Raw genomic sequence first — 18,960 nt, 5'->3', positions numbered from 1 at the left:
ATAGAGGAGGAAGATTTAGGTGAATAGAGGACACAATAGGTACAAGGAACACATCTCAATGAAGGTAATATCCCTTGTGCTGATTTTTTGTTTTCGGTAAACCTTATATACTTTATATACTATACCACATTATTCTATTCACAAATTATCAATAGTATGGGATTTGAAAATAGTTCCAAAGCAAAAGCCAGTATCTCTTACTATTTTTTTTTGTTTCATAAAGTTTTATTGAGTCCACAAATTAACAAGATACACGAACATTGATGGGTATTGAACTAGGCATAGACATATGAGAACAATGTTGAACATGTCTATTCCTAACTGCCTTATGATTTTACCTCTATAGTAAAACAGTAAGAATGCTAATTCCAGAGATTTAGTTACCAAGTTGTAGTCGAGAGAGAACAACGAAAGTAAATTCAGTCTTCAGTGTTAGCCCTATAAACAGGAACTTTTTTAGATATTGCATCAGGGAAAAGTATTTGAGTAATGTATCTGGGCAGACATCACTTGGTATTGTGGAGAAAAGTGTAGTTAGTGACAGTCTATGTCTTTTTTTGAGTGGTGTTGTGAAGCACAGGAAAGGGAGGAGGTTAAGTGGGGGGGGGTAACAGGGGAGAAGTACAATAGTAAGGGGGAGGGGTAATAGATAAGCAGGAAGTTCATTTTCCCTCTCTCCCTCCCCCTCATCCCTCCCTTCCTCTCCCCCAACTCCCCACCCCCCTCTTTCTCTCACATGGGAGGGGGACGTAGAAGGAGTAAACATGGGGGATTGGAGAGTAAGGAGGCAGCGAGGTGGAGGGAAACTGGGATGAGCCATTCTAGAGCAAGGGAATAGGATAAGACAGAGTTGGTAGGGACGTGAAGTTGCCTCTCGCACCCCCCCCCCAAAGTTAAGGAGGAGGTTCCAGAGGCACCACATAGGTTACCAATTTCTAATAATGAAACTAGTGTCTCTAATTGTGGATTATGTTTGGTTTAAGGTTACAGAGATGTTCTATCTAACTAATAACTGTGTAGTCTTTGCTTGTTTTGTAGTGTAGCCAAGCATACCATGTTTTATTGAACTTTGATAATCTTTCCTGAGAGATACTGACAAGTTCCTCTATCTCTTCCATTTAATTTAGTCTCTGGAACCATTCTCCAATCTTGGGTGTGTTGGTTGAGCGCCAGTGTGAGGGAATGCATTGGTTTGCTGCATTAATCATGGACACTGATAATGACTTCTGATATTCTTTTTTTGGTATAGAAGTATGATATAGGAGGTATTGGGAGGGATAGTAAGCAATATCATCAGAAATTATTTTCACAATAGTGTCATGTACTGATTTCCAGAAGAGTTGAATCCTGGCACACGCCCGCCACACGTGGAGCATTCTCTTACTCTTGACAGATGGAGAAAAGGCATTTGACTGAGTGAGTTGATACCTTTTTTTTAAAATTACTTTAAAACCTATAGGCTTGTCAGAGTCATCTACTTCCCTGAAATCTTGGCCTAAAATTCTCACTCCTCTGGCTAAACAATGAAAAACATTTATTTTTTTCCACAAAAGGTAAACATTTCCAGTTGGAATAAACCAGAATAAAACTGAACATCTAGCGGATCCAGCAGATCCATTATCAGCATTAAAGTCCCACAAGCATTCCTAAATGCCAATATCTACTGATTATTTACGTCTGTATGTATCTTCCATAAGGATATTACTACCAGTGTAAAAAAAAAGAACCTTTAACTTGGTCTCAGTATTTTTAAATTTAACTATAATACATCAGATAAAATGAATGTATAACACTGCACTAAACCACCTCAAATGTAACTTTCAGTTGGACTAAAATAAAATAACTGCATATTATCTCAAGGTTATTGTTAATTTTCCACATAGAACGTTAAAACGTACTATTTAAAGTCCATTTAAAGCAGAGACCTTAAAGCAAATCTAAATTTTCATGGAAGTGAAAGATCAACATAAGAATAAATATGAATGCATTCTATGCCTTAACGAGTTGGAACAATCTCTGTGAGTAATAATGAGTGTTTAAATGGTTGGAAGTCCTCATTATCACTCCCTACATGGCATAATCCCAGCCAGATAGTTGTAAGCAGTGCCTTGGAGTGTTAAATAATAGGCAGTTTTAGATGCATTGGTTATATTTGATAAATTAATGAACAGAAGGATTTTTTTTAATTGATTTGATTCAATATATAAACTGTAAGTAAGGCTTAGGCATACATGATAATATATTGTTCATAATCCAAAAAATGAACCCATAAAAAGTTGCAACCTAAAATGTAAACCATAAAATCAATGCCTAATTTTCAGGCAACAAATAAAACACCCATGATGTGTGTTTACATAAGTAGCTAGAAGAGCAGCATGAATAATGTGGTGTTTTTCCTCATCCACATGCTGGAAATGTAAAGTACTGCTTGCCATTACTAGGAGAGAGATGTGAGTTTTGACAGAAATAATATTGCATTATAGGTATTGATTTTGCCAACAAGTTTTTATACTATTTAAAGAAACAAAGGACTCTTGATCAGTGGGTCAAGGAAAGATATGCTGTTCATATTGGTTTGTATACAACAAAAGTCATATGATCAGCATGTCCTTGCTTCGCCCGCTGCTGTTTTTGTCCACAATAGCTAACAAATTACTTTGTGCGCTTTTCTCAGTGTTGTCTTAAGAGAGCATGCTTGATGTTCATTTCAAACTTAGTAGTAAGCCAGAATACACCTCACATGTTCTTGTCCTTTTGTATATTTGTATATTTCACTTTGCACTCACTCCATTCCTCTTCCCCATCTATCCTCACATAACACATCCACTCATCTCATACCCTTCACATCACTTTTTTTTCTCTTTCACACAATACCATACTATTGTCAGAACAACACATATACACTTTATCCAATTAATACAAACTAATTACTATAACAATATATGACCATCTTAATACCTAACAAACAATGGAATCTGTTTGGCGTTTGGTGTTCCAGATCTTCATAAAGGAGACAGATATTAATGAACATTTGGAATCCATCTGACAATTTGTAATAAGTTAGGACTTTTTGGAATCCCCTCCTGATGCACTGATATTATTGGGAATTTGCTGCAGGTGTTGGCCTCCCTTACCCTCTGATGGTGTCCTCAGCATTGCTGCTTGCAAGTCGCATCGGATCGATCCTTCAAGCCTTTGGGACACGAATGGGGTATGGACCCTCAGGAATCATCCAACAGTTTTACATTTCTGGTTAAGAGTTCTCTCTTTTCACCTTTCAGTGGTAACTATACCTTGAATATATATAATACCCCCTGAAGAAGACCACATGGGTCAAAATGCGTCAGGGCATCGTCACAACAGACCAATGATATGTGATGCTGTAACTTTGTGTTTGCACTCTGTAAATGTGAAAATGTGTTTGTTATCCCCTAACCAGATTATACTGTATGTCACCGCAACATGCTATTGACCCTACATGTTTCCAATAAAATACTTTTATATAATCCATTTCTGAATTGCCTGCATTGCTGTTTTAAAGCCCCTTGGGCAAACCTTCCTATGCTACACAAATTGTTTTGGGGTGTGCAGCTGCTGGCCTTTCCTGTATGTGTCGTTCCTTTTTTTTTGCTACAGTAAGCCAGAATACAAACCATGAAAGTAATTTAACCTAAAAACTAAAATTAGCACTTTAAGGCCTTCACATGTTCATACATGAGTTACAGTGCCTTGAAAAAGTATTCACACCCCTTTCTGCATTTTGTCATGTTAAGACCAAAAACGTAAATGTATTTTATTGGGATTTTATGTGATAGATCAGCACAAAGTGGCACAAAAATTGTGACGTGGAAGGAAAATAATTTTTTACAAATAAATATGTGAAAAGTGTGGCGTGCATTTGTATTCGGCCCCCTTTACTCTGATACCCCTAACTAAAATTTAGTGGAACCAATTTCCTTCAGACGTCACCTAATTAATAAATATAGTCCACATGTGTGTAATTTAATCTCAGTATAAATACAGCTGTTCTGTGACACCCTCAGAGGTTTGTTAGATAACTTTAGTGAACAAACAGCATGATGAAGGCCAAGAAACACACCAGACAGGTCAGGGATAAAGTTGTGTAGAAGTTTAAAGCAGGGTTAGGTTATAAAAAAATATCCCAAGCTTTGAACATCTCACGGAGCACTGTTCAATCCATCACTTAAAAATGGAAAGAGTATGACACAACTGCAAACTTACCAAGACAAGGCTGTCCACCTAACTGACAGGCCGGGCAAGGAGAACATTAATCAGAGAAGCAGCCAAGAGGCCCATAGTAACTCTGGAGGATCTGCAGAGATCCATAGCTCAGGTGGGAGAATCTGTCCTCGGGACAACTATCAGTCGTGCAGTCCACAAATCTGGCCTTTATGGAAGAGTGGCAAGAAGAAAGCCAATGTTGAAAAAAGTCATTACAAGTCCCGTTTGCAGTTTGCCATGTGGGGGACACTGCAAACATGTGGAAGAATGTGCTCTGGTCAGATAAGACCAAAATTGCATTTTTTGGCCTAAAAGCAAAACGCTATGTGTGGCAGGAAAACTAACACTGCACACATCATCCCCACCATGAAACATGGTGGTGGCAGCCTCATGTTGTGGGGATGCTTTTCTTCAGCAAGGACAGGGAAGCTGGTCAGACTTGATGGGAAGATGGATGTAGCCAAATACAGGGCAATTTTAGAGGAAAACCAGCAAAAGACTGGAGCGGAGGTTCACCTTCCAGCAGGACAACGACCCTAAACATACAGCCAGAGCTACAAAGGAATAGTTTAGATCAAAGCATAATCATGTGTTAGAATGGCTCAGTCAAAGTCCAGACCTAAATCCATTTGAGAATCTGTGGCAAGACTTGAAAATTGCTGATCACAATCACTCTCTAGATGTGCAAAGCTGGCAGAGACATACCCAAAAAAGACGTGCAGCTGTAATTGCAGCGAAAAGTGATTCTAAGTATTGACTCAGTGGGGCTGAATACAAATGCACACCACACTTTTCACATATTTATTTGTAAAAAATGTTGAAAACCATTTATCTTTTTTCTTCCACTTCACAATTATGTGTCACTTTGTGTTGGTCTATCACATTAACCACTTGAGCCCCGGACCATTATGCTGCCTAAGGACCAGAGGTCTTTTTCCAATTTGGCACTGCGTCGCTTTAACTGCTAATTGCGCGGTCATGCAATGCTGTACCCAAACGAAATTTGCGTCCTTTTCTTCCCACAAATAGAGCTTTCTTTTGATGGTATTTGATCACCTCTGCAGTTTTTATTTTTTGCGCTATAAACGGAAAAAGACCGAAAATTTTGAAAAAAAATGATATTTTCTACTTTTTGTTATAAAAAAAATCCAATAAACTAAATTTTAGTCATACATTTAGGCCAAAATGTATTCGGCCACATGTCTTTGGTAAAAAAAATGTCAATAAGCATATATTTATTGGTTTGCGCAAAAGTTATAGCGTCTACAAACTAGGGTACATTTTCTGTAATTTACACAGCTTTTAGTTTATGACTGCCTATGTCATTTCTTGAGGTGCTAAAATGGCAGGGCAGTACAAAACCCCCCCAAATGACCCCATTTTGGAAAGTAGACACCCCAAGGAAATTGCTGAGAGGCATGTTGAACCCATTGAATATTTATTTTTTTTGTCCCAAGTGATTGAATAATGACAAAAAAAAAAAAAAATATTTACAAAAAGTTGTCACTAAATGATATATTGCTCACACAGGCCATGGGCCTATGTGGAATTGCACCCCAAAATACATTCAGCTGCTTCTCCTGAGTATGGGGATACCACATGTGTGGGACTTTTTGGGAGCTTAGCCGCGTACGGGGCCCCGAAAACCAAGCACCGCCTTCAGGATTTCTAAGGGTGTAAATTTTTGATTTCACTCTTCACTGCCTATCACAGTTTCGGAGGCCATGGAATGCCCAGGTGGCACAAAACCCCCCCAAATGACCCCATTTTGGAAAGTAGACACCCCAAGCTATTTGCTGAGAGGCATATTGAGTCCATGGAATATTTTATATTTTGACACAAGTTGCGGGAAAGTGACACTTTTTTTTTTTTTTGCACAAAGTTGTCACTAAATGATATATTGCTCACACAGGCCATGGGCATATGTGGATTTTTTTTTTTTTTTTAATCATTTTTATTGTTATCTCAGGGAATGTAAATATCCCCTATGATAGCAATAGGTAGTGACAGGTACTCTTTTTTGAAAAAATTGGGGTCTATTAGACCCTAGATCTCTCCTCTGCCCTCAAAGCATCTGATGACACCAAGATCGGTGTGATAAAATGCTTCCCCAATTTCCCAATGGCGCTATTTACATCTGGCGAAATCTAAGTCATAAAATGCTCGTAGCTTCCGGTTTCTTAGGCCATAGAGATGTTTGGAGCCACTCTGGTCACTGATCAGCTCTATGGTCAGCTGGCTGAATCACCGGCTGCATTCTCAGGTTCCCTGTTGAGACAGGAGAGCCAGAGAAAAACACAGAAGACGGTGGGGGGGGTCATTCCCTCCCACGACTTGTAAAAGCAGTCTAGAGGCTAATTAGCCACTAGGATTGCTTTTACATGAAAGCCGACCGCTGGCTGAAAAGAATGTTACCAAGATGATACCTAAACCTGCAGGCATCATTCTGGTATAACCATTCAAAGTCGTGAATGGCGTACCTGAAGACAAAAAAATGGTTAACAATAAAGCACAGTAAACGGTAAAGTATAAAAAATTGCATACCTGAAAAGCAAACATGATAAAACATAATAACAATAAAACATTGCAGAATAGAATACAGTAAAAAAGAGCAGAACAAGAGAGAGAGAATAGAGAGAGAGAGAACAATAAAACGACAACTATTTTTTTTAATTTTATATATATTTTTTTTTTTTTACACTTTTTTTGTAACTAACTTTTATAACGGTAACCGGTTCCAGGTTCGGGTCTCTCAAAATGCGATGGCATCTTGGGAGACCCTGTGAAAGTGTGCCTAGTCTGTGCAATGCTGTACCCTAAGCTAATACTCAACTAATGAATGGTAGCGTTCAAAACATTCACCAATGCAAAGACCAGGATTGTCAGGACAGGAGGGACAATAATAGAGGGTGTCACGCCTATATTCGCGCTTGCTGCAGACACGACATCTTTTTTGGGGGTTCGTTGGGTAGGGGTACTCGGGAGGACATAAAGAAAATGCCTCTCATGCAGCCGACTGCATTTGGTTGGGGATGTGAATGGGGGAAGTACGGGCGCTGCAGAAGCGGTGGGTTCCCAATTAGGATTGGCGAATGCAGCAGGAAGGGCACTATGGGCACGACGGGTCTGTGTTTGTCTTCTTGGTGGCAGCGGGACACTACTTGTGCTTGCCACCTCACCAGCTTGAACTGCACTTATGGGACTCGCCACGTCACCAAGTGTTACTGCAGTGCTGGTTTGACTACGACCGGGGTGTACTAGGCCGCTGGCGCTTGCCAGTTCAATAAAAAGCTACCAAAAAAACTGTTAGCGTTCGCAGGGATCAGGCCTGACTCTGCGAATGCTGCAGTTATGCGTTAAATGTTTTGTAAGTGACAGTGATCGATCGATACTGCACTTGGGTGGGCTGGGCCGGGCGGAGGGACAAAATGCAGGTGCTAGCAGGTATCTGGGCTGATCCCGCTAACACTGCATTTTTGGTAACCCTAAACTGCTGGGGACGCCAGTATAGATCTGATCGGATCAGATATTGATCCGTTCAGATACTATACCACTAAGGGAGGTGTACGGTGCTTGCGTGGGTGTTAGCGGTACTGGCGCTAATCTGACGCTGCTTGGGGCTGGTGCTTGCCAGTTCACCAAAATACTACCAAAAAAACTGTTAGCGATCGCAGGGATCAGGCCTGACTCTGCGAACGCTGCAGTTATGCATTTAGTGTTTTGTAAGTGTCAGTGATCGATCGATACTGCACTTGGGTGGGCTGGGCTGGGCCGGGCGGAGGGGCAAAACGCAGGTGCTAGCAGGTATCTGGGCTGATCCCGCTAACACTGCGTTTTTGGGAACCCTAAACTGCTGGGGACGCTAGTATAGATCTGATCGGATCAGATATTGATCCGATCAGATATTATACCACTAAGGGAGCTGTACGGTGCGTGCATGGGTGTTAGCGCTACTGGCGCTAACCTGACGCTGCCTGGGGCTGGTGCTTGCCAGTTCACCAAAATGCTACCAAAAAAACTGTTAGCGATCGCAGGGATCAGGCCTGACTCTGCGAACGTTGCAGTTATGCGTTTAGTGTTTTGTAAGTGACAGTGATCGATCGATACTGCACTTGGGCTGGGTCGGGCGGAGGAGCAAAACGCAGGTGCTAGCAGGTATCTGGGCTGATCCCGCTAACACTGTGTTTTTGGGAACCCTAAACTGCTGGGGACGCTAGTATAGATCTGATCGGATCAGATATTGATCCGATCAGATACTATACCACTAAGGGAGGCGTATGCTGCGTGCGTGGGTGTTAGCGGTACTGGCGCTAATCTGACGCTGCCTGGGGCGACGCATATCACCGCCGGGCGATCAGGGGGCTAAACCTTTATTCGGTAATAAACGGCGGGTGCCCTGACACTATAAAAAATAAACAAACTAACCAGCGTCACCCGTAACAGTTATACGGTGATCAGTGGTGAAAGGGTTAACTAGGGGGCCATCAAGGGGTTAAAACATTTATTCGGTAGTATATGGGGGTCCCTGTCGCTATAAAACGCTGACGGCGAACCTAAATATTTAGGTCCCTAACTAGCGTCACCAGCGACACTAATACAGCGATCAGAAAAATGATCGCTTAGCGACACTGGTGACAGGGGGTGATCAAGGGGTTAAAACTTTATTAGGGGAGGTTAGGGGGGTATCCTAGACCTACAGGGGGGTAATACTAACTGTCCCAACACTGTAACTGTCACAAACTGACACCAATGCAGTAATCAGAAAAAAAAAACTGCTGGTGTCAGTTTGTGACGGGGGGGGTGATTGGGGGGGGATCGGGGGGCGATCGGGGGGGGGATCGGGGTGTTTTGTGTGCCTGGCATGTTCTACTGTGTGTGTGTAGTGTTGTGCACTCACATACCTGTCTTCTCTCCTCGGGCCGGAACGGAAATTACCGAGCCGAGGAGAGATGACATAATTTCCTTTGCTGCTGTTTAGCATACATGATGTGATTGGCTGGTGGCGATCGCGAGGGGGGGGCCACGAATGGATGGCCTCCCCCTCATCTCCGATCGCCATGGGACAAAAGACGACCGCCTCGGGCACCGGGGGGGGTCCGACCGAACCCCCACCCGCGGAAGGCAAATCACGTATATGTACGTGATTTTGCCTGTCCGTGCCACCTTGCCGACGTAAATCGGCGTGAGGCGGTCGTCAAGTGGTTAAATCCCCCCCAATTTTTTTTTTTGGTTGTAACATAACAAAATGTGGAAAATTTCAAGAGGTATGAGTACTTTTTCAAGGCACTGTATCTCTCATTATTAGAAAAATAAATGTATAAATGCTGTAAATAAAATAATTACCTTTATATTTTCAAGTTAACCGCTATACTGCGGCAGAATGGCACAGGCAGGCAAATCACCGCCATTGTACGGCGGGCACACGGCCGGCAGGGGGGCACGTGCGTGCGCCCCCCCCGTCGGCTACGATGATCGGATTCGATCAGGAACCGATCAATCCCCAGGCCCAGGCAAATGATAGGCCAGCGATCGGTCCTGATGAATGAGATCCTTCCCCTGTCTGTGTAACTGTAAACACTAACTGGGGAAGTGATGTCATCTCTCCTCGTGTCGGTCTTTTCGTTCCAAACAGAGAGGAGAGAAGACATACAAGTAAGTGCACCAACACTACACTGAAACCAGGTCATGTAGGCACACAATTTACCCCCCGATCACCCCCCTGATCACCCCCCCAATTAACCCCTCCACCACCTGTCACTGTGTCACCCAGTACAGCAATCAGATTTTTTTTATAGCGGTTCTAGTGTCATTAGTGACACTAATCAGTGTTAGGGTAATTAGTCTAATGGGGCGTACACACGGTCGGACTTTTCAGCTACAAAAGTCCGACAGCCTGTCCGACAGACTTTCAACGGACTTTCGACGGACTTGCGGCGGACTTTCTAACGAACAGACTTGCCTACACACGATCACACAAAAGTCCGTCAAATTCTTACGTGATGACGTACACCGGACTAAAATAAGGAAGTTGATAGCCAGTAGCCAATAGCTGCCCTAGCGTGGGTTTTTGTCCGTCAGACTAGCATACAGACGAGCGGATTTTTCGACCGGACTCGAGTCCGTCGGAAAGATTTGAAGCATGTTTCAAATCTAAAGTCCGTCGGATTTGAGGCTGAAAAAGTCAGTTGAAAGTCCGGAGAAGCCCACACACGATCGGATTACCAGCCAGCTTTAGTCCGTCAGCGTCCGTTGGACTTTTGTAGACGAAAAGTCCGACCGTGTGTACGCGGCATTAGGCTCAGATAGGTTTAGGGACCCCCCTAACCCCCCAATAAAGGTTTAACCCCTTGATTACCCCCTGTCACCTGTGATCACAGTATAAGTGTCACGGGTAATGCAGTTTAGCTAGATTTTTTTTATAGCGTCAGTGCACCCACCATATTTTACCCAATAAAGGTTTAACCCCTTGATCACCTGGCGGCTGATTAAAGTTAGGTTTTAGCATCAGATAAGGTCTACGTCGCCCCAGGTAGTGTCAGATCAGTGCCAGTACCGCTAACACCCATGCATGCACCATACGCCTCCCTTAGTAGTATAGTGTCTGAACGGATCAATATCTGATCTGATCAGATATATACTAGTGTTCCCAGCAGTTTAGGGTTCCCAAAAATGTAGTGTTAGTGGGATCAGCCCAGTGTTCTCTGCCTCCATGACCAGGACACGATACGAGCAGATCTTGCAGTTCATGCATTTCAACAACAATGAACTCTGTCGCCCTCGAGGTGACCCTGAATTTGATTGGCTCTACAAAATTCGGCCCCTCGTAAACCACTTCAACCAATGTTTTGCAGCCTTGTTTACTCCCCATCAAGTTGTCTGCATTGATGAGTCCCTGATTAAGTTTTCTGGCCACTTGTCATTCAAACAGTATCTTTCCAGCAAGCATGCTAGATACGGGGTCAAGATGTATAAGCTCTGTAACAGGACCACAGGCTATACATGTAGTTTTATGGTGTAAGAGGGAAGAGATAGTTCTGTAGAGCTGGAGAACTGCCCTGACTACACAGGGAGTGCTGGTAAGACTGTGTTGGACTTGGTGTCACCCTTATTCAGAAAGGGGTACCACTTGTATGTGGACAATTATTACACAAGTGTGCCACTTTTTAGTCACTTGTTTGATTATCAAATTGGCGCATGTGGCACCGTGCGATCTAATCGTCGGGGCTTACCTCAGCGGCTTGTAGATTACTGTCTTAGGCTGGGGGAGAGAGCCTGCTTGAGATGTAATAATTTGCTCACTGTGAAGTGGAGAGATAACAAGAATGTTTTTGTTCTTTCCTCCCTTCACGCAGACATGACTGTCCAAATTACTACGGTGAATGGTGTTGTGGAGAAACCCCTCTGTGTCCACGAATATAACCTCAATATGGGAGTGGTGGACCTCAACGACCAGTTGTTGGCGCCGTACCTAATTGCCCATAAGGCCAGACGCTGGTATAAAAAGTGTCTGTATACTTATTTCAATTGGCTTTGCTGAACGCTCATGTGTTATACAGAGCTTCAGGACGAACTGGATCCTTCCTTAAATTCCAGGAAGAGATCATCAGAGCCCTTCTGTTTCCAGACGGTGCTATGGCCCAACTTCCCAACCCAAATGCAGTAAGCCGGCTGCATGAGAGGCATTTTCCGCATGTCCTCTCTGGTGCCCCTACCCACAGAACACCCCAAAGAAGATGTCGTGTCTGTAGAAAGCGCGGATTAAGGCGTGACACCCACTTTTATTGTCCCTCCTGTCCTGACCAACCTGGTCTTTGCATTGGAGACTGTTTTAAACGCTATCACACACTAGTTGAGTATTAGCGTAGGGTACAGCACCACCCATTCATAGGCACACATACACAGGGTCTCGAAAGATGTGATGGCCATCACATTTTGAGAGACCCTAATCTGCAACGTTCAGTTTATAGTTTTTTTTGCAGTTTTTATAAAAGTGAAAAAAGTAAAAAAAAAAAACACACACAAAAACACAAAAAAATAAAAAATAAAAGAGCCAAAAATAGTTGTGGTTGTATTTTTCTTCTATCTCTCTCGCTCTCTCTCTCTCTATTGTTCTCTCTCTTATGTTCGCTCTCTACTCTCCACTCTACTGTTCGCTCAATATTGTTCTATATCTCTCGTTCTCTCTTGGTTTTATTTTTACTATTTTTTATTGTATTAGCTTTGCAGGTATGGTATGTTATACTGTAATGTTTGTTTTATTGTTAACCATCATTTGCTTAGCAGGTACGCCTTTCAGCTGCATCGTGGATTTATTTATCTTGACAGCAACAGCGTTTTCTCCCACGATAGATAAAGCCATGACTCTAGCGCTGTAGGAGGTGATTTCACCACCACAGTTAAAAAGAGAGCATATATGCCGAAGCATGGGGGCAGCAGGGGTGGAGGAGTGATTTGCTCATAACTTTTGGGGCGGATGCCCCCATACTTCGGCATATATATATTTAAGGCACAAATTGCATTAAAAAATGTTTCATTTTTTACTTTTTTTTGTATTTGCTTTGCAGGTATGGTATGTCTTACTGTTATACTGTAATTTTACTTTGTTTTATTGTTAACCAATTTGCTTAGCAGGTATGCCATTCAGTTGCAGCACAGATTTGTCTATCTTGACAGCAACAGCATTTGCTTCCACGATAGATAAAGCCGTGACTCCAGCGCTGTAGGAGGTGATTTCCCCACCACAGTTAAAAACAAAATGGTGCATGTATGCCCATCATTAGAAGTGGGTAGATGAAGGGAGGTACTCTAATGGTGGGCATACCCACTGATCAATCTCTTTTTTTCATTCAGCCCACAGGTTGCATGAAAAAAAAGATTACAACATATGCCCAACAAGGACCAACAACATACTGGTATGTTGCTTCATTTTGAGTGGTTATACCAGAATGATGCCTGCGGGTTTAGGTATCATCTTGGTATCATTCTTTTCAGCCAGCGGTCGGCTTTCATGTAAATGCAATCCTAATTAGCCTCTAAACTGCTTTTACAAGCAGTGGGAGGGAATGTCCCCCCCCACCGTTATTCATGGTTTTCTCTGGCTCACCTGTCCCAACAGGGAACCAGAGAATGCAGCCGGTGGTTCCGCCAGCTGACCATAGAGCTGATCAGAGACCATAACAGCTCCAATAATCTCTAAACCAGTAGCTATGAGCATTTCATGACTTAGATTTCGCCGGATGTAAACAGCGCCATTGGGAAATTGGGAAAGCATTTTATCACACTGCTCTTGGTGTGGTCAGGTGCTTTGAGGGCAGAGGAGAGATATAGGGTCTAATAGACCCCATTTTTTTCAAAAAAGAGTACTTGTCACTACCTATTGCTATCATAGGGGATATTTACATTCCCTGACATAACAATAAAAATTATTTTATTAGTAAGTATATAAGTATTTATAAGTATTATTTTCTTACAGGCTATTTTTGAATGTGGCTTAATTGCTCTATTCTAAAGAGATTTATTTAATTTTTGCCAAATGATATTACTAAATCAGACATTCCGTGGACCCTCATTTATTTGCTTTTCCGTCCTTCTTCATTGGCTCACATGGACACCAGGAGCACCTGGAGGAAGGGGCGAATAATCAATCACCCTTTCTCCAGTTGCTCTTTCAGTGTCAGTCCGGATATGGCTATCTTTTGGACAACAGAAATATTTCTATATAAAATGTATGTGATAGCGCCATCTTCCATAATTAACAACATTTTTTTAACTTCCCTTTCCCTGATCTAGGCTGTACCAGTGGCCCCTTTTTGAAAATAGTTTTTCTTATTTGACCTGTGCCTATTTTGCCTTTTCCCTTTTTCAAGATGGCGATTTCGGCTTCTGCCGTAATATTGACATGCCTTGCTCGACTCCATTCTTCGGCGCATGCGCATTGCAGAGTGTGACGCAGTCAGTGTCGCTCCGCAATGGCCTCCACCTTTTCTGTGTGTCTACATGCTCATCGGGGCGTACACGTCGGCATCCCGGCGGTGACGTCAGACGCCGCCGGGATGGAAGAACTATAAGAATGCGGCATGTCGCTGCAATTTTCTCTGTCGTAGGCTGTCTATCTCAGGGAGAGATCCCCCCCCCCATCCACAAGCCTGTCTATATGTACTCTATGGGTAAGTGTCTCCATTATGGTTTATGTGACTCCATGATGGATTACTTACAATGATTTATTTAACTGGGGACTTCTTGCTGTGTTTTGTCCTTCAGTTACTCCTTGAGATATATATACATACAACTTTGAACCTCAGTTTTGCCATCTTTGGGCACTGAACTGCTGATCATGGATTCTGTTTGGCACATTTATTCATTTTTGCAATGAGGACATTTTACCTTCTATTGAAGGTAATCTCCATTACAAATAGGATGTCAGACTTTTTGTCCCCCTCTATGTGTTAATCAGTCCTGTTTTTTTACATATATACCTTTTTGTTCTTTTTTAAGGATATACCTTCATTCTTTCTTCTTCTATGGCCACTTGTGGATGGTTGCTCTTATCTGGGAGACCTACGCGATGCCTGTATATTCCTGATGTTATTCATTGGAAATATTTTTTATTTAATTCAATTCACATTTAACTCTTGGCAGCCTGGTAAGATTTTAAAACTTGATCAATTTATGTGATGTTTCATGAATCCTTTTGATTCTTTTGATTGTTTTTGTCATAAACCCATGTATGATATAGTATCCATATAAATGTATGTCTATGATATGTAATAACTCCTCTATGATATTTTATCCATTCTCTCTTATTATTCTTAGTACTTCCTTAATGTGTACCAAGTCACCTGAAGAAGCTCCCATTGAGCGAAACATGTAGAGTGGTATTCCGTTGAGATCACTTGCCCTTGTTTTGAGATGTGGATATTGATACATTTTTTAACCATGATGTGTAATTTATACCAATTGTAATAAAATCTTTTTTATAGATAAGTCATACATGTTTACTTACTTTATCTATCACTAGTATATTAGCACCTTAAAAGTCCCGGGGGTTCCATAAACCCCCTCCCCCCCCTTTTTTTTGTTTACAATTTATTTACAATTTATACAGGATGTGGTGCTTTCCTTGACTGTTTCTGCCCTCATTTTTGTTTTTTGCTTAATGTATTCTAGTAAAAGTATGCTGTAAACGAAGGTCCGTTTTGTATTTTTGCAGCATTGTTTTCTTACTTTTGTAAGTCTGAGCTGACTGGGCCATCTCATGTGTGGGCATCTGAAGCCAGACTGTATCTTTTCCTGTATTCCATGTATGCTGATTAGCCAGCATGCACCTCCAAAATTCGCACATGCTCAGAGCATCATGAGCAGTGTAATAGGTAGTTCGGGTTTACAAAGCACCAGCAGTGTGTCAGGTACTCACCAAGGCCGAGTTGCTGAGAGAGGCTCCCCTTGCAGCTGGGCGCATGATACCCTCTGGAAGTGGCACAACGGGTATTGGGCATGAAGAAGCACGGGTCACCAGAAAGTAGCAGAGCAGCTGAGAGGTTCTTCAGGTAGAGAAGTGATCCGTGCTAAGTGGCAGACACCTCTCTGGAACTGGCAAGGCAGGAGTCTGGAGATGAAGACTGGAGCCGGTAGAGGATGCAAAGGGTCAAACACAAGGCAAAAGTCCAAGAACAGGCCGGGGGTCAAACACGAGGAGACAGGAAGAAGTAATCAGGCTGAAGCTCCAACACTGGGGTAAGGCAGAGGCAAAGTCCAAGAGCAGGCCGAGGGTCAAACACAGATAGTCAAGCAGGCTGAAGATCAAACACTGGGATAAGGCAGAAAGTCCAAAAGCAGGCCAAGGGTCAAACACGGGTGATCAGGCAGGTAGAGAAGTCCAGAAGGTAGCCAAGGGTCAAACACAGGAGAGATTCTAGGCGAAGTCAGGGTCGATCCGGGTCACAACAGGCAGGCACAGGTACACAGGTTCAGGAACAGGTTACAGGAGCTGAAAAGACAAACCAGCAACAAACACAGGACAAAGCAGTCTTTATATAGGCCCGCCAGGGGGACATCCCGCTGTGCACACATGCATTCGTGCTGATGCACTGCGTCGTGCACCCACGTGAGCTAACCCATTGGGGACACGCGCTCGTATCCGCCGATCATGCTGATGTGCAACTCTACCACGCAGGCGCATGGGGAAGTGCCGATACTGACAGGCTCTGATTCTGCTATTCCCCTGACACAGTGTCAGAGGAAGTTGACGCCCCTTAGCTATGGAAACCTCTTCCCCCCTTCAGGAACTAGGAAGTTTATCTACATTTACAAAAATGATAAATCTAGAAATACAAAAAGCTCTTGCAAAAGGTAATTACTTTTTATTTTTTTTTGTTTTCAAAAAGTTTTTATTTTGTTCTTAGAAATAACAAAGAGGGTGTAATACATTCAAGACAATCAGTGCAATAGGTACCAAAAAATGTAGAGACATGGAATATAAGCAGTGACTACATATCAGTTTAAATCTCTAAATTATATATCTCTATTAGGGCTATCAATCTAAACTGAAAGTCTGAAATTCAGTTGAAAGCTAAAGTATTACAAACATACAAAACAGGAAGAAAGAAAAAAAAAAAAAAAAAAAAAAAATAAAAAGCCTTAGGTCAGAAAATGAAATGTACAGAATATACTAAAATAGAAAGAAAAAACAAATGTAATAATGTCAGGTTTGGAGCCTAAATAAGAACCAGGGGTTCCAGATGGCATCATATTGAGGGATAGTGTCATGTAGGGTATGAAATATCCTGTCCGACAACATCATGTGGTCTATTCTTGCAATAACTTGAGAGAGTGGTGCTGAAGCTGATTTCCAATTCAGAGCAATAACCCAATGCATGGCAATACAAATAGAGTGAATCAATTTAACTAATGGTTTGGGAGTGTCTGGGGGGGATTGAAATAAGAGACAATGTTGGAATGAGATATCAAGAGGACTGCCTGCTAATTTGTCCATTACTTTTAAGATCTCATTCCAAGTGGGGCGAAGTTTTTCACAATTCCAGAATATATGGAAAAACGAGCCTTGCTGCTTACAGCCCCTAAAACAGAGAGGGGATGAATGAGGGTAAATCTTGTGTATACGCAACGGTGTATAGTACCAACGTGTCAACACTTTGATCGCCGTTTCACGTACCATGATAGATTTAGTGCATTTGCGTAGGTTCTGCCAGCCCTTCTCCCAATCAATGTCATCTACAGCAAGATCTAAATCGGCTGCCCATTGGGATCTATATTTTAGAGTTACGGCCTCTGAAGTGCTATCCAGGGCAACATATACTAGGGAGATTAGACCTTTTTGGCGGGGAGAGTCATGGCATATGTCCTCATATAGAGTGGTGGAGGTAGCAGAGGGGCCAGTGTAATGTGTTTGGAAAAAGTGACGTATTTGTAGAAAGTGGTATAATTCGGAGTTTGGGATGTGGTACAAGGATTGCAATTGAGAAAAGGAGATAAATTTAGCGTTTATGAGAAATTTGTCTAAGGTAGTTAATTTTAAGTCAATCCAGAGTTGGAAGGAGGAAGGTCTATCCATGGCCAATGGGAATCTAGAATCTCCTAGAAATGAGGCATATAGGGGGGTTGTTGATATGAGATTGTAAGTTTTTTTATAGGAGTCCCAGAGTTGGATGCCAGCATGTGTAATCAAATTTTTGGAGGCTATTACTGATTTGGTCTGATTGTTGGACCACATAAGGCCCGGGAGATATAGGGGGGCGATAGATTCACTTTCAAACTGCACCCAAGGGACCTTAGAGCTATCAATATTCCATTGTGCTTGTTGCGAGTATCTACTGGCCAAGTAGTAAAGCCATATTTGAGGTACCCCCAAACCACCCCTTTTGGCTGAGCGATACAGGACTTCCCTGGCAAAGCGAGGGGGCTTGTCCCTCCATATAAATCTATTAAACCACACCTGAATAGTGTGGAGGTATGTTTTGGACAATTTAATCGGGAGGGATCTAAAAAGGTAGAGCAATTTAGGGAGGATAGACATTTTGAGGGCAGTGATCCTACCAAGGAATGAAATGTGGAGGTGTGACCATTGTTTGAGGATACTTTTCAATTTAGAAACCATAGGTGGGAAATTAACTTCAAAGAGTCTGCCGAAGTCATTGGCAAGGTTAATACCAAGATATAGAAGATGAGACTCTGCCCAGATAAAGGGGTAGACTGACTGAAGATGATGCAGTTCTCCGGGGGGGTAACCTATAGGGAGGGCGCTTGATTTTGACATGTTAATGGATAGGCCTGATATCTCCGCAAAGCTTGATAGAGTCTGAAATAGATTAGGCAGAGAAACCAGAGGGTTGGTGAGAAACATTAGGACGTCATCAGCATACATTCCAAATTTGTATGACGAGTGGCCCTTCTCGTAACCCGTAATGTCAGGATTTTGTAATATAGCTATGGCCAAAGGCTCGAGGACTAATGCAAAAATTAAAGGCGACATAGGGCATCCCTGCCTTGTCCCCCTGCCCAGGTCGAAAAAATTAGAATTACAGCCAGGGAGCCTAATCCGAGTCCTCGGGTTACGATAAAGGGCCAGGAATGCTTGTAGGAAAGCTCCCTGGAATCCCATTCTTTGTAGGAGAGTAGTGATGTAGGACCAAGAGACATTATCGAAAGCTTTTTGTATGTCTAAGCTAAGCAAGAGGAGTTTACGTGAGAAAAGGTTGGCAT

Source organism: Aquarana catesbeiana, linkage group LG02, assembly GCF_042186555.1.
Source record: "Aquarana catesbeiana isolate 2022-GZ linkage group LG02, ASM4218655v1, whole genome shotgun sequence".
In the NCBI taxonomy this organism is placed as follows: domain Eukaryota; kingdom Metazoa; phylum Chordata; class Amphibia; order Anura; family Ranidae; genus Aquarana; species Aquarana catesbeiana.
The sequence above is the reverse complement of the archived record's forward strand: the minus strand, read 5'-3'. Positions refer to the sequence as shown.